General features: G+C 33.1%; 1 long non-coding RNA gene across 1 annotated transcript; it reads right to left on the bottom strand.

The window, feature by feature from the left end:
* Positions 1 to 7961: 7961 nt before the first annotated feature.
* On the bottom strand, positions 7962 to 8975 carry LOC149569906 (uncharacterized). Its single transcript, XR_016361780.1, has 2 exons — positions 8495 to 8975; positions 7962 to 8317 (listed from the first exon to the last, which is right to left on the bottom strand). It is a non-coding gene; the product is annotated as an uncharacterized LOC149569906 (long non-coding RNA).
* Positions 8976 to 12423: the final 3448 nt, after the last annotated feature.

Raw genomic sequence — 12423 nt, 5'->3', positions numbered from 1 at the left:
GAGTTAGGGGTAGGGTTAAGGTTAGTGTTAGGATTAGAATTAGGTTTAAGATTAGGATTAGAGTTAGGGTTAGGATTAGGGTTATAGATAGGGTTAGGGTTAGGGTTAGGGTAAGGTTCTATGATGTAGGTACGCTCTGATACCACTAATGTAGGTATGCTCTGATACCACTGACGAAGGGCCACACCACCCTTACCAACTCACAACCAATAATGCAACAATATAAAGACAATTTTATTATACCTGAAAATTCAATAGCAATTACAATAACATTTTTCCAAGATCTCTCAAGATCCAATCCAAACCCAAGCTAGTCCAGATCCACACTCTGGTAGAAACCTCCAAGATCTCAACTTGTGCTCGCAAGCCACCAAGCAATCTCCTTGTTTCTAAACCGCAGCCACTAGCTCTTCTCACAAACTTAATCCAAGATCCAAGTGTAAACTGCCTCACATTCGGCGCTCGGTCTACACACTCAAAACTCCACCATAATCCTGCTGTAAACTGCCTCACATTCGACGCTCTGTCCATAGACTCAGGAAAACTCACTCTTCACTTCCTCCTTCTCTCTCACACCTTGAAGCCTTCACACTTTCTAGCTTCTACTTCTCAAACTTCCCCTTGAGCTTCTACTTCGCAAGCTACTCCTTGAGCTTCTACTCCTTGAGCTTCTCCTTGAGCTTCTCCTTGAGCTTCTACTCCTCAAGCTCCTCCTTGAGCTTGATTAGAAATGCTCATATGCCTTGCTTAAATAGGCACTTACCACCCAATACATGACTTATCCACAACCTTCTAGAATTCCTCCACAACATTCTACATCTTCCACAACCTTCTACAACTTCCAAAACTTTCTACAATATTCACAACTTTCTAGAATTCTTCCCACACACCTCAATAAATGGAATGACAACCATTTATTTTTTTATTTTTTTCTATTATGCCACCTATGCACCTCGAAAATAGAAATCACCTTTTCCTTTTTTTTCTCATTTTTCCCTTTTTTTTAATTTTTTATTATTTCTCCTCTAATTTTCGTCACTTTCTCTCCTCCACAATTTTTTTTTTTTTTTTCAATTTTTTATTTTATTTTATTTTAAAAAGATGCCCCTGCATTGGACTCTCTCAGTAGATAGAAAAGTGTGTCCCACACTTTGACGCCAAAAAGAAAGGTCTACAACCATTTTCATCTTCACCAAAGGCTTCCATCTCAATAGGGACAACAAAACCACCATGCAAATCTTCCACATCTGCATCACTCTATCAAACACCAGAATCTCAACCATCCAATCAGTGTGCTCACTCCCAGAAACAAACTGAACATAATTCTTCATCAACAAACCCTCATTCACATTAGTAACTAGTGAATTCACACCCATAGCAACAAACCCTGCATCAACAACAACGAACTCCATATCAGCACCAACATGTAGATCACCATCAATACATGCCAAAATCTCAACACCAGAAATCTCATTGCTCACAACAAGATGCTCTGCAATACATAACTCACCTCCAACAACCGGATCATCCATGACCAAGTGCTCTGCAACATTCAAGTCACCACCAACATCAACTAGATCAATCATGACCAAATGCTCTACAGTCTCCATGTCAGACTCAACCACCAACTGATCATGAAAACCAACCTCTGTCCCAACATCAACAACATTAGGAATATCTTCAGCAACAACCTCTAGTTGCTCTGCAGGTTCTGCATCAGACTCCACAAACTGATCAGCAAAACCATCCTCTTCCACCTTGACCTTCTTAGCTTTAGCATCCAACCGAGCAAACATCTTAGAAAAATTCCTCTCCACTATATCATGGATTTTCGCAATCATCTTAGGGTCCAATCCTCTCGGACCCATCTCCCAAGATCTTCGTAAACCCTCTGCAACAAATCCTTCCCACGCTCCTTGTGACAACCAAATTGTTTGCAAGTCAGATCGCAACCTGCCACCTCGCACGAACAATTAGCAACCACATCACAAGTCTAGGACAACAGATTTGAAATCCGCCAGCTTTGATAAACTTCACCCAACCAAGGTCCTGGTACAAACTGCCTCACACTTTGACGATCTGCTTGTACACTCAGGATCTCTTGCTCTGATACCACTGATGTAGGTACGCTCTGATACCACTAATGTAGGTATGCTCTGATACCACTGATGTAGGTACGCTCTGATACCACTAATGTAGGTATGCTCTAATACCACTGACGAAGGGCCACACCACCCTTACCAACTCACAACCAATAATGCAACAATATAAAGACAATTTTATTATACCTGAAAATTCAATAGCAATTACAATAACATTTTTCCAAGATCTCTCAAGATCCAATCCAAACCCAAGCTAGTCCAGATCCATACTCTGGTAGAAACCTCCAAGATCTCAACTTGTGCTCGCAAGCCACCAAGCAATCTCCTTGTTTCTAAACCGCAACCACTAGCTCTTCTCACAAACTTAATCCAAGATCCAAGTGTAAACTGCCTCACATTCGGCGCTCGGTCTACACACTCAAAACTCCACCATAATCCTGCTGTAAACTGCCTCACATTCGATGCTCTATCCACAGACTCAGGAAAACTCACTCTTCACTTCCTCCTTCTCTCTCACACCTTGAAGCCTTCACACTTTCTAGCTTCTACTTCTCAAACTTCCCCTTGAGCTTCTACTTCCCAAGCTACTCCTTGAGCTTCTACTCCTTGAGCTTCTCCTTGAGCTTCTCCTTGAGCTTCTACTCCTCAAGCTCCTCCTTGAGCTTGATTAGAAATGCTCATATGCCTTGCTTAAATAGGCACTTACCACCCAATACATGACTTATCCACAACCTTCTAGAATTCCTCCACAACATTCTACATCTTCCACAACCTTCTACAACTTCCAAAACTTTCTACAATATTCACAACTTTCTAGAATTCTTCCCACACACCTCAATAAATGGAATGACAACCATTTATTTTTTTATTTTTTTCTATTATGCCACCTATGCACCTCGAAAATAGAAATCACCTTTTCCTTTCTTTTCTCATTTTTCCCTTTTTCTTTATTTTTTTATTATTTCTTCTCTAATTTTCGTCACTTTCTCTCCTCCACAATTTTTTTTTTTTTTTTTTCAATTTTTTATTTTATTTTATTTTAAAAAGATGCCCCTGCATCATTCTAGGTTAGGGTTAGGGCTAGGGTCAGGTTTAGGGTTAGAGTATGAGTTAGGGTTAGAGTTTGAGTTAGGGTTAGGGTTATAGTTTGAGTTAGGGGTAGACAGAGCATTATAATTTGGGTTAGGATTAGGGTTAGGTTTAGGGTTTGAGTTTGAGTTATGGTTAGAGTTAGGGTTAGAGCTAGAGCTAGAGTTAGAGTTAGGGTTAGAATTAGGGCTAGTTTTAGGGTTTGAGTTACCAATAGAGTTAATTTTACAGTTGGGTTAATGTTAGAGTTAGGGTTAGGGTTAAAATTAAAATCCAATTATGGTAGAGTTAGATTTATAGTTAGAGTTATGGGTAGGGGTAGGGTTACGCTTACAGTTAGGGTTAGAGTTAGATTTAGGGTTACAGTTAGGGTTAGGGTTAGGTTTATATTTAGAGTTAGGGTTATATATAGAGAGAGTTATATCAATGTTAAGGTTAGGGTAAGGGGATTGAGTCAGGGTTAAGGTTAGAGTTAGGGTTAGGGTTAGGGTTTCAATCAGGATTAAAGTTAGTGTTAGGGTTAGAGTCTAATTATGGTAGAGTTAGATTTACAGAAAGAGTTAGATTTAGGGTTAGAGTTAGGGGTAGGGTTAGGGTTAGGGTTAGGGTTAGAGATAGGGGTAGACAAAGGGTTAGGCTTAGGCTTAGGGTTAGGGTTAGGGTCAAGGTTAGGGTTAGGTTTAGGGTTAGAATATGAGTTACGGTTAGAGTTTGAGGTATAGTTAGGGCTATAGTTTGAGTTAGGGGTAGACAGAGTATTAGAATCCTAGCTACGATTAGGGTTAGGTTTTGGGTTACGGTTATGGTTACGATTAAGGTTAGAGTTAGGTTTAGGGTTATAGTTATAGTTAGGGTTAAAGTCCAATTATGGTAGAGTTAGATTCAGGGTTACAGTTAGTGGTAGGGATAGGGTTACAATTATAGTTAGGGTTAGGGTTAGGGTTAGAGTTAGAGGAAGGGTTATATTTAGAAGTTTTTTTATGGTCACAGTTATAGTTAGGAGGGGAGTAAGGGTTGGGATTTTAGATTATATTTATTATTATATAAGGTTCCCTATATAATAATATGTATATTCCCACGCTCATGGATAAGGTTAGGGAAAGAAGTAGGACTGTGGTTATTAGTGTTACATTTAGAATTTCATTTAGGAGGGCATTGTGTGATATTTTTTCCCCCTATTCAACCCATCATTGATGTCTGATCTGAGAGACCTTAAATGGGATAGGTTCTTTGCAGAGGGTTAACATCGCTAAAGTTAGCGGCTAACATTTTGTGTTGGCTCGATTTCTTCATTGACCACGCTGGATCATTTTTTCTTGGTCGGGTTGATTCATGCTGCGAGATTCGATAACTCTTATTTCTTTGCGAGCTATCTTCCCATCTTCCCAAAAGTGCAAGATGTTGCCATGCATTCCCATTCTAACGTTTCTTTATATGCTAGTGTCTTCGAAACACTCTAAAGCCTAGAATTGCACAAGATGTTGCCATGCATCTCCATTCTGATGCATCGTCATGCTACATTGTTTCTTCAATTCTCTGAAGCCCAAAATTGCATCATGCTACCACGCATTGCCTTTCCAACATTTCCTCACTCCACAATGCTTTCATGAGTCTTTAAGACCCAAAATTGTGCCACATGGAGGGGGTTCACACCTTTTGTGCTATCTGCTTCGTTTGTTGGGAGGAATCTCTTCACTACATCTTAGTCATCCATTGGAAATAAAGCCAATCTTGATCGACGAATGTGACTTAATCCTTCATTGGGAGGAGTTTCCTCGTTGCATCTCAGTCATCCTTTTTGAGGGGAGAATCTACATCGACGGTTGCGACTTAATCCTTCATTGGTGAGGATTCACGATGCATCTATGCCATCTATTTCGAGAGGAAGACCTTCATCGATGACCATCATTCATTTTTGGGGAAACCAAATTCCCCCTTGGGATCAACCTTGCATTTTTTGTGGGAGGTTAAGACATCATGTTATCTCTTTTCATAGTTTTTTTCCAGCAACATGAATGTCTTTCCTCTTCTTTCCATGAGTCTCCATTCTAGCGCCTCCTTAAGCTGCATTGTTTCTGCAATGCTCTAAAGCCCAAAATTGCATCATGCTACTACATGTCACCTTTATGACATTTCCTCACTTTGTAGTACTTTTGCAAGGCTCCAAGACCCATAATTGTGCCATGTAGCGGGGGTCCCCACCTTTCGTGCTATGGTTACAATTTAGATTTTAGGGTTATGGTTAGAATCAAGGTCAATTCTAGAGTTTATAGAATATTTAGAGTTAAGATTAGGGATTAAATATACATGAGGGTTAGCATTGGGTTGTATGATAATTACAGTTAGGATTATAGTTAGATATATCATTTAGATTAGGTTTTAGTCAGGGTTTAATTAGACTTAAGATTAGGGTGAGGATCCAGGTGAAGTCTATATTAGGGTTCATATCATGGTAGGATTGAAACTAATGTTAGGGTTAACATTGAAATTATGATTAGGGGTAAGGTGAAGATTTATATTTGGTCATGATTGTGGTTTGTGCTAGGATTAGGGTCTAAGCTATGATTAATTTTATGATTGTACCTTTAGGGTTAGGGTTTTGTTTAAGTTTATGATTATGGTTACAACTATGGTTTATGGTTCAAGTTTAAAGTTGGGAATGTGATTAGGATCAGGGATTAGTAAATTTTTTAAGAGTTCGGTTATAGGTTTACAACATGGTTAGGACCTTGGGACTGGATTTAGAGTTTAATATCATGGTTATCCATATAAGTAGGTTTAGGATTTTGATCAATATTTTGGAGTTTTGTTTTACATTATGGTTAAGGGTTAGATTTTAGGGTTAGGACTATAACCAATATTAGTGTGTAGGTTTTTGGTTTAGATTATGGTTTGGACTGAGATTTTCGTTATATCAATAGGGATATGTTTTAGTGCTATAATTATAGTTTAATGTTGGATTATAGTTATATTGTACATCATTGTTGGGGCTAGGGTTAAGGTAGGGGTTGTTGTTAGGGTTAACTAAGGATGATAATTAGGATGGTTTATCTTTTCAAGTAGAAAAAAAAACTCATATTGATTCAAAAACAAAGAAATTATACTTCGAAAATATTTTTCTATGTCATAATAGATTCATTTATTTTAATTATTGTATTAGTTAATTAGTTGTTTGATCTTTCAAAGTAAACATGGCTTATTTTATTTAAATTTAAATAATATTATTGTTTTGAATTGAATTTAGCTTAATTGTTAATGATCATATTTATATTTCTAATATTAACTCCAGTTTGATCAAAGACCAAATATATTTTTGGTATTTTTGTAAACGAACTTGCTTAACACTTCCCTATTTCAAAGTTAATAAAATATCATTTCTATTGTCGTAGATTTGAGAGTAAGTATATTAAATAAGTAATAATAAATGAACATTATGATTAATATATTTCTAAAATAAAAATATATTACTTAAAAACTTGTTTACTTTAAATGAATAAAGTACTCATTTACTTGTAAATTTTAAAAATAGAAATTAATCTACATATATATAAAATATGTATTCTTTTTCCTATTTGCATACAAATTAATTAAAATCTAAACTTTAAACTACATAAATATTTTAAAAATATATATCCATCAATAAATAGTTTAGAATAAAGTAAAATCTAAAAATTAGACACATATAGAATCTTTTTAATTTCTATATACATGTTTTTCTAATTTATTTCTACAAACATGCAACTGATATTTCTATTATCCATTTTTTTCCATTCTAAAAAAATCTAAATGTAAATAGAATTTTTTTAGATGCATGCAATCTTTCTAATTTTTCTACATACATATATTAACATTTTTATTTTATATTTTGTTTTTATATTATGGTTATTTCAATCAAAATATGTAGATGTAAATAGAATTCTTTTCAAAAAAAATTATTTAAATTTAAATAACATTATTGTTTTGAACTGAATTTAGCTTAATTGTTAATGATCATATTTATATTTCTAATATTAACTCCAATTTGATCAAAGACCAAATATATTTTTGGTATTTTTGTAAACGAACTTGCTTAACACTTCCCTATTTCAAAGTTAATAAAATATCATTTCTATTGTCTTAGATTTGAGAGTAAGTATATTAAATAAGTAATAATAAATGAACATTATGATTAATATATTTCTAAAATAAAAATATATTACTTAAAAACTTGTTTACTTTAAATGAATAAAGTACTCATTTACTTGTAAATTTTAAAAATAGAAATTAATCTACATATATATAAAATATTTATTCGTTTTCCTATTTGCATACAAATTAATTAAAATCTAAACTTTAAACTACATAAATATTTTTAAAATATATATCCATCAATAATTAGTTTAGAATAAAGTAAAATCTAAAAATTAGACACATATAGAATCTTTTTAATTTCTAGATACATGTTTTTCTAATTTATTTCTACAAACATGCAACTGATATTTCTATTATCCATTTTTTTCCATTCTAAAAAAATCTAGATGTAAATAGAATTTTTTTAGATGCATGCAATCTTTCTAATTTTTTCTACATACATATATTAACATTTTTATTTTATATTTTGTTTTTACATTATGGTTATTTCAATCAAAATATCTAGATGTAAATAGAATTCTTTTCAATAAATCTAGATGTATATAGAATTCTTTTAATTTTTTACATACATAAAATCTTTCTAATTTTTTTCTACATACATAAAAGAATAATTTCTATTTTCTATTTAAAAAAAAAAGCTATCATAAAGATTGATAAAAAAATTGATTGCATATGCATTCTTTAGTTTGTGCACTAAATGCACAAAATAAATTGTATAGATTAAAACTTCCCGTGCTGGGCACGGGAATATACAATAGAAATATCAGTTACCAAGAATAGTCGGCCATAAGCAATCAAATTTTAAACTCTGCAAAATTTCTTGCAAGCAATCTTTGTTCTGTCTTCGGCTGAAAAGGAAAAAAAGAATTTCAGATCTGAGATTGTTTAGATTGCCCTATTCGATTCAAAAAGCCATGGAAGTCACCGCAATTACATCTCCAAGAGGCCTAATGTGCCTTGATTCAGTACCCACATGCTTATCTCCACGAAAAACTCTGCACATGTCCTCCAGTGGCCTCAATTTCAATCATATGAACATAATTCTAAATCTAAATGAAATTAATTAAAATTGAAATATAAATCAAAGTAGAATATTATAACTAATTTTGAATTCCAATTTACTTCTACATCTAAATCTAAATGAAAATGTAAATAAAAAATAGAAATCTCACCTGCAAAAATGTTACTCCAAAACTTCAATTTACTCCTATTCAAAAACTCCAATCTAATCCTCCAATAACCTCCACCTCTTCCTTCCTGCAAAAATATAAAATGAAAATGAAATGAGGAGCCTTGGTTTTATAACTTCTGAGAGGCTCCTCATATCCCCCAACAGACGTCTCTTCACATTCCACGAATTTGTTTCAAATTCCCCCACTCCCCGCAAAAAAAAAGCATGAATGTGCATGCAAAATTATATTTAACAAAAAAAAAAAAAAATCATATTGAAATTATTTCGCCCCTATTTTTTCGGGCCCTATTTTTTCGGGTCCTACTTTTTCGGGCCCTACTTTTTCGAGCCTATTATTTCGGCCTCCATTTGGCTTCCTATTATTTCGGCCAGCTATTATTTCGGGAATTCTTTTTTAATATTTAATTTGGAAGTTTGTAACTGCTCCAAATTCTTTTTTATTGACAAGGAATCTTGGCATATTCCCGTGCTGGGCATTTGTGCTGCCATTGTATAGAACGCCTCTCGGCGTAAATACTTTAGAAATAAAATTCTTGACATAATTTAACAAAATATTCATTATTTATTTAAATCAAATATTTAATATAATATATATTTAAAAATAAATAAAAGAAAACCAACACAAAAGTGTAGGGAAAAAAACTAAATTATGTAATGTATTTTTACAATAACATCATTATATAGGTTAAAGATAGAAAAGAGAATCATAATGCTAGCCATACATTTTGAATACGGCTAAATGATAATTCACTAGGAACTTAAACAAAATAAATATTGGGGATTTATATTTCAAACACTAATCAGTAAAAATATAATATGGCCCACTTATTAAAGAGATATCATATATATCATGACTGTCGAGAGTGGGGTTTCGAGAGACCTTCGTTGGGCATTTTACGCGGTCCATCATTTTGACCACATCATTCGATGTTTATTTAATGAAGATAATTGAACGTGTAGTAAAAGATGATACGGATTCCCACTACCGAATGTTGGGAATGTGTTAATAGATTGGCATCTTCCGCGAAGAACCCTTCGCTGCCCACTGTCAGAGCTTTCTCCAAACAGCCGTCGACATCGATGCTATCTTATATACTCTCTTTTCTATAAATATATTTTAATGCGAGAGATTAATCTCTTAGGACTTCATTACAAATTTTATGTAAGTTGCTAGCACAATAATTGTTAACTTTACACAATAACTCTTTGGACTTATTGTGGCACTTTGAATATCTCCGTTTCTCTGAAGACCGGCACCAAAAATGAAATCTGGTTTTGTAAAATTCTATAAAATTAATTAATTAAAAGAATTATTCATCAAAATTATCTTATATATTAATTTTATAATGTAATTGTAAGATTTATTTCATGTTCATTCTATTGTAACATTTTAAAGATTATTTTAATGTTAAAATAATATTAAAAAAAGACCACAAACTCATACACATTAGATCACATGTCATAAAAAATACTGAATAAGTTAGTAAAATATTGAAAACAATAATTAAAAATCTAATAATTGTAATTAAAAAGTAAGAATTGTCTTGTAAGAACCATTAAAATATTAGAAACCAACAACTATTTTCCATACAAAACACAATAATATAAAATAATATAAAGTACACCATGACAAATGCAGGGTCTCTTAGTCTTCCACCAAAATATTCGGGGTAGCCACCTATTCCATAACTGAGTTTTTCTCCTTCTAGCCAACCATTCAGTAGTCGAGATTGTCTCTGTCTATCATTTTGTCAACCAAGCTCTATTTCTCTCTTCCTCTTCCAAATCTTTTTGCAATGAGGGCTTCTAGTTCATCAATTTCATCATCGGAACTATCACTTTCATTCTTTGCATGTTATCCTTTCTTCTTGCTGATAATAAGTTGTGACTTGAAAGCAGATTCAATGGTAGTAGGTGTATAGTTATCAAAATTAGACATCTCAAAAGAAGTAAGCCTACCAATTACACCTTCCATTCTCACATCTTTATCCTAAACCAAGTCTCCCAAATAATGATATTTGATTGCAATGTGCTTTGTTTTTGTGTGCATCACAAGATTCTTAGATATGTTTATAGCACTTGTATTTTCATAGTAGATTACCACAGGTTTAGTGATTTCTTCCTTCATTCCTTCGAATAACTATTTGATCCATACCACATTTGAACAATTCACTACAACAAGCACATATTTAGTTTCAACAGTACATTGTGAAATACAATTTTGTTTCTTGCTAGTCTAGGAAACTAATCTTTTTCCTAAGAAAAATTCTCAACCACTTTTTCTTTTCCTGTCATCAATATTTTCAGAACAATCACCATATGCAAAAGCTCTCAAGTCAAACTTGTCATTCTTCTTGTAGTAGAGACTATAGTCCTATATACCTTTTAAGTATCTCATAAACCTTTTAATAACCATTAAGTCATTATGCTTAGGATTTACCAAAAATCTTGCAATAATCCAAAAAACTAGTCCAATATTAGGTTTGCTATGAACTATATATTGCAACTTTCCAATCATAGACTTGTACAATGTTTGATTTACCTCAGCAGAATCATCAATTTTGGATAGTTTATGTCTTGTCACCATGGAAGTACTAAATGGTCTTGAATCTTTTATACCAAAAGTCTTCAAGATTTCTTTTACATATTTGGACTGAGTAAGATAAATACCATATCTCATTTGATATACTTGTAATCCTACAAAGAACTTTATTTCTCAAAATATAGACATCTCAAATTATTTCATCATTTTATTTGCAAATGTCTTACATAATGTATTTTGTCCTCCAAACATGATATCATCAACAAATATTTCAACTAGTGAAATTCCTTTAACTCCTTTTGTGTTCAAGTATAGATTGAGGATGTCATCAGTCCTCTCAAAACTAATCTTCACAAGATAATTGTGTAGTATTTCATACCATGCTCTAGGAGATTTCTTTAAACCATATAAAGCTTTCTTCAATATATAAACCATGATTCTATTGTTTGGATCAACAAATCCTTCAGGTTGCTTAATGTAAACCTCCTCTTCTAGTATACCATTAAAAAATGCTAACTTAACATCCTTTTGATAAACTTTGAATCTTTTATAAGAAGAATAAAGAAGGAGAGTTCTTACTCCTTCCATTCTTGAAAATGGGGCAAATCTCTCTGCATAATCAATTCCCTCTTCTTGTGCATAACCATTCCCTCTTCTTGTGCATAACCTTCGTAGACTAATCTTTCCTAATTCCTTGTTACTTCACCATTCTCATATAAAAAAAATCTATATACCCATTTTTTCTGAATAACATTCTTGTCCTATGGTTTATGTACTAGCGTCCAAGTTTTGTTATTCTCAATCTGATCAATTTCTTTATTCATGGCTTGAATCTAATCTCCATTCCCTAGTCCATCCTTCACTAATTTAGGTAAATGTATGGAACATGTATCATTTCTTAATCTATTCCTTGTCATTAGCCCATCCTATTTTCCTTCAATGATTTTTTCAGTAGAATGATATCTTCTGACATGTTTTGATACTTTTGGCTTTGTTCTTCTTTCTTAACAATAGGTTGTTCATGAAGTTCAATGTCAAGTTCATTGTGTACTTCTCTATGAGGTAACTTGGTATTCCTTTTCCATAAACCAATATTGTCTTCAGAATGTACCTTAGTATCTAACTGTAACTTTACATTCATTGTATGTGATTTGATAGTCACTAATTGTTGTTGATCAATAGCTTGGTTCTCATAATCATCATAATGCATAGACATGCCTTCATAGTAGTACATAAACATTTTGTAATTTTAAAATTCCTTCTTTTCTTCATCTTCATTTTTTTATTTCTTGAATTATACCCAGTTCAAGGCATAGACAATTGTACTAAAAGCTTCTCTCCAATATTTCAAAGAAACATTTTTCTCC

This window comes from Cupressus sempervirens, chromosome 3, assembly GCF_028749045.1.
Source record: "Cupressus sempervirens isolate cs-2001-9-10 chromosome 3, ASM2874904v1, whole genome shotgun sequence".
NCBI lineage: Eukaryota > Viridiplantae > Streptophyta > Pinopsida > Cupressales > Cupressaceae > Cupressus > Cupressus sempervirens.
Note: the sequence above shows the minus strand (reverse complement) of the source record. Positions and strands in the feature narration are given on the sequence as shown.